Source organism: Macrotis lagotis, chromosome 3 (assembly GCF_037893015.1).
Source record: "Macrotis lagotis isolate mMagLag1 chromosome 3, bilby.v1.9.chrom.fasta, whole genome shotgun sequence".
Lineage (NCBI taxonomy): Eukaryota > Metazoa > Chordata > Mammalia > Peramelemorphia > Peramelidae > Macrotis > Macrotis lagotis.
In genome coordinates this window covers 16,419,005-16,423,846 of record NC_133660.1, presented here as the reverse complement: position 1 = coordinate 16,423,846, position 4,842 = coordinate 16,419,005, and the positions used below count along the sequence as shown (strand labels likewise).

The window sequence follows — 4,842 nt, the reverse complement described above, 5'->3', positions numbered from 1 at the left end:
ACACTTGGGCCCTCAGACTCCCGGCTCCAATTCAGCTGTTAATGTGGTTGATCAGGGCTGATCCTCCCTCTGAGCCCAGACTCACCTGCCCGAATTTGGCCAGTGCTGCTGGGGGAGACAAATCCTGAGCTAGATGTTCTTTCTCCTAGATTTTCTTTCTGGGTTTTGTGGCTCAGATTTCTTTTTTCTTTTTTTTTTAGCTGTGCAATAAGGAAAAGTGCATTTAAAGGTAGCTTAAAAACCAGATTAAAATTAAACTGCCATTCAGAAGCAGGAAGAATTCCATTAGCTTCTTCCCCTCCCCCCACCCTGGTCATCCGCTTCTCTTAGGCTCTATGGGTTGACACAGATGCCACCTGGGGCACCTGCTCCTTAGGAGACTGGCACATGCTACCTCCCACTTCTGGCAGGTACACAATTTTCCTGATCGACTGGAATCTTTTCTGCCAAGTTCAGTTTTACTTGGTTATTGTTCTGAAAAGTCAATTGTCACCGGAATTCATAGATCGGGGCGCTATGTTCAGGAACATGAGTCAGATTTAAGGACTGATACCATTCTGAACTCCTATGGTAGTAATAACCCTCTATAGAGACTGCAGATTTCTGGAAGCAGATGTAGTAGAACCCAGCAAAGGAAGCACCACTGATGTCTTTGATTGTATGGTCTGGGACTAGGAATTGTTCCTTCCACCTCATGAAGACATAATCACCATTCTTCAGTTCTTCATAATCGAAGTCATCGGAATTAAATGATTTTGCATGCTGGTAAAAAGCCTGAAACTTGCCCTCAGTAAGGCCTTTAATCTTCAAGTATACACAAAGGTAAGAGTTTTCCATATCCACATGCTGCAGCACCACCTCCAAGTCATACGAGTTGCCCTTGCTCTTCTGGTGGCCGTGGAACTTGGAGCCGCTGTACAGGAGGCTGGTGGCCATGCCGGGCTACTGGGTGTTGATAGGGGGCGGCGGGATGAGGGAGGCGGCGGTGGCGGCTGGGGCTCCGGCTGGCTGGGGGCACTTGGTGCGGACCGGCATCGCGGGGGGCCCCCGGAGCCAGGACGGTGGGGTGGGGGAGGGGGAGGGAGAGGAGGGGGGAAGGGAAAGCTGGGGAGGGGGGAGAAGCCCCTGTGGCCTCCGCCCGGGATCCGGAGGAGGGAGGGCTCTCAGATTTCTTTTAAGAGGTTTGTTTCATATGATAGATGGGGAAAGATCAGGAAACTTTAGAACTGTGCCTGTTTTCTCTCTGCCATCTTGGCTGGAAGTCCCTTTTATATCGCATTTGAACAGTGACTGGCATATAGCAGGTGCTTAATCAATGCTCACTAAATGGCTGAATTGATTGATGGATTAATGATGTGAGAACTAAAGATGATAAGTAGACTGATCAAATATTTTTTTAAAAATCCTGCCTCTGATGATCACTAGCTGTGAGACCTTCCCCTTATTGGGCCTTAGTTTCCCTATCTGCAATATGATCTCCTTCACAGTTGTACACCTATGATCCTAAGTAATCTTGCCCCCCTGGGCCTCCATTTTCTCATTTGAAAAATGAGGAAGGTTAGACTAAATAGTCTTTGGGTCTCTTCCCTCTAGATCTAAAATCCTATGCTCATAAGATCACATGCCCTCCTTGTACCTGGTTCCTCTTCTGTCAATAAGGGGGTTGAACTCCATTTGCCTTCACAGAGACTCTTCTAACTAGTGAATGAGGCAAGATCACAATGACCCTAAGGGACCAAAATCTGCAGCAGTGATGGGAATGCTCACCTGAGTAGGTTCTGGAAGCACTGAAGATGGGAGTTTTGACCTGAGACCATTGATCTTTTCCTGAAGTCAGCCACCATTGCTTTGGGACTCTTTTTTATAACTTCATGTTGCCTAATGGTTTATAGCAGCCCAAGTTCCTGAAGCAGCCCTATGTGCTGGCTCCTACCACTTAGTATATCTGCCAAAACTTGATGACTCTATTCTCCCCCTGCCCCTCCCCGGGGAAGCAATCAATCAGGGTCAGAACCCATTGTTCTGTGGTTTTCCTGAAAGCAGTGCTGATGGCATTATTATTGATGAATACTCTGCTTTCCTCTCTTTTGTCTAGGAAGACATCACTTATGGCCCCAAAGCAGCAGATCTCTTACAAGGATGTCTGTTTATTTTTTTAATTTCTTTGCTTTATATTTATGAAGGCTCCTTTGAGAAAAAATTGGAAGCGTCATTTAATCAGTATCCATAGTCAGGGAGGGGTGTGTTTAGGAGGGTCCCCATAATAGGAAGGTTTCTAATGAACAGCCCAGTCAATGAGCTCTGTTCTGCTTTCCCTTAATGCCCCATGCCAGACAAGAGCTTTCCAGGAAAAAGAAAATGTTCATCTCTTAAATGCACTTAGTTTATTAACTTGCCTATAGATATGATGATAGTTCCTGATAATATAGATAATATAGATAATGTAAGCATGCAAAAGGATGCAGACTCCTTCCTTGGCAGCAAGATGCTTAGCACATTGATTCTAGAAGCAGTCAACTTATAGTCTTTTAAAATAGCATTTGAATTGATTTTTTGCAATGCATTTGTTTGAGAATCTTAAGTGAACTTCTTCTCTGGGATTAGGCAAAAGTTCTGGAGAACTGCCCCAGGGTAGGTGGAATTAGCAGTCCACTCAAAATGGAAGTTGAATGAATGTGGTTACTGGGCTAGGACAAAGGATTTCTGAAGTCAGAAGACAGTGGGCTCACCTGCCCCTCCCCACGTGACTGACCCTGGCTCTGTCTTTAAGAAGGACTCATCCCCTCTTTTTTTCCCCAATCAGAGGAGGGCCCACCTGCCATCACAATCCATTGTTTCCATGTACTTAGGAGAAGCTAAATAGGACCTAGGAATTCTTGGTAGGACCCATAACAGAAGTTTCTTTATTAGATGATGATTTGATATCAATGGAGGAGTAGGGAGAATGTCAATGAGGTATCAGTCCATCAACAATTATCTGCTAAGCACTTACTAAATTCTAAGCACCATGGAAAGTTCTTTAATAATAATAAAGGAAATAATAAAGGAAAGTGAAAATACAACTTCTGCTCTCCAAAAGGTCATTCTAATGAGAGGAAACCAACACAAATGACTATGGACATTCTAGATATATACAGCATGGATCAAGGGTCATCTTAAGAAGGAAAGGACTAGCATTAGAGGGAGGTAGAAGAGGCAGGAAGAAGTCTCCTTCTGAAGGTTGGATTTGCACTGAGTTTTGATGGAAGTCAAGAAAGCTGGGAGGGAAGGAGAGGGAGAGAAAGACAGAGAGAGAGAGAGATAGACAGAGACAGTCAGAGAGATAGAGAAAGACAGAGAGACAGACAGAGACAGAGGGAGAGAAAAAGAGAGAAGAGACAGACAGAGAGACAGAGGCAGAGAGATAGAGAAAGAGAGAAGAGGGCACGTGAGACAAACAGAGAGAGAAAGAGAGACAAAGAGCTAGAGAAAGACAGAGAGAGAGAGTCATACATACACAGAGCACAGTCCAGGAATAGGGGATAATCAATACAAATTCATAACGGAAGGAGCTCAATTATCCTGAATGAAGAACAAGTATGACTCTTATAACTGGGTGTAGAAGATGCAGAGGGGATTAAAATTTAGGAAAATGGGAATGATAGGGGGGATCAGATTGTGAGGAGCTTGAAATGTCCACCAGTAGATTTCCTTTTGGAATTGTGAGGAGGTAACAGGGAGCCACAGGAGTGTACTGATCAGCAAGAGACATGGTCAGACCTCCACTTTGACAGTCAAGTGAAGATTTATTAGTTGTGGGGAGAGATTTGCCACAATGAGGCATACCAGAAGACTACTGGGAGAGAGAGATTGTGCAAGAGGTGGGGAATATGTGAATGGAGGAAAAGGTAGATCTAGGAGAAATTCTGTGAAACTGGCAATGGCAAGGCAGGCAGTGGAATGAATTCCTTATCAGAGAAGGAGATGACACAGAGGCTGTGAGTCTGGGTAAGGGAGAGGATGGGAGTCTCAACTATAGGAAGGAATTTCATAAGAAGGAAGGTTATGCAGGAAGGATAAGGGCACTACTTTGGGCCTGCTTTTGTTACCCTCTGGACACCTAATTCAATACATTCATGAGGCAGTTGATGATTCATATTTGTTACACAGATGACTGAACACAGGCATACCTTGGAGATATTGTGGGTTTGGTAAAGCAAAAAATTGCAATTAAGTGAGTCACACAAATTTTGGGGTTTCCTACTGCCAATAGAAGTTATGTTTATTCTATATTGTAGTCTAGTAAGTATATAATTATATTTACTATATCTAAATGGTACAGACCTTAATGAAAATAGTTTATTGCTTTAAAAAAAGCTGCTAACCAACATCTGAGACTCCAGTAAGTCCTAACTTTTTTTTTAGGTTTTCCTAAGGCAAATGGGGTTAAGTGGCTTGCCCAAGACCACACAGCTAGGTAATTATTAAGTGTCTGAGACCGGATTTGAACCCAGGTACTCCTGACTCCAGGGCTGGTGTGCTTATCCACTACACCACCTAGCTGCCCCAAAATCCTGACCTTTTTGTTGGTGGAGGCCTTCCCTCACTGTGGCTGACTGCTGACACATCATGGTAGTAGTTGCTGAAGGTCAATTTGGTTCTGGGAATTTCTTAAAAAAGATAACGAAGTTGGCCTTATAGGTAGTCAGTTCCTTTCATTTGAACCCTTAGAAACCATTGCAGGGCTTTTAATTGGCTTGATTTCAATAGAGTTGCTTCTCTAGGGGAATAAGGAGACACTAGGAGAGGAAGAGAGATAGGGGACTAGCCAGTAAATGCAGCAGTCAGAACATACACATTTTT

At 43.9% G+C, this 4,842-nt stretch overlaps 1 pseudogene; it reads right to left on the bottom strand.

The window, feature by feature from the left end:
* Positions 1-321: 321 nt before the first annotated feature.
* On the bottom strand, positions 322-1,035 carry LOC141515986 (glucose-induced degradation protein 4 homolog pseudogene; annotated as a pseudogene).
* Positions 1,036-4,842: the final 3,807 nt, after the last annotated feature.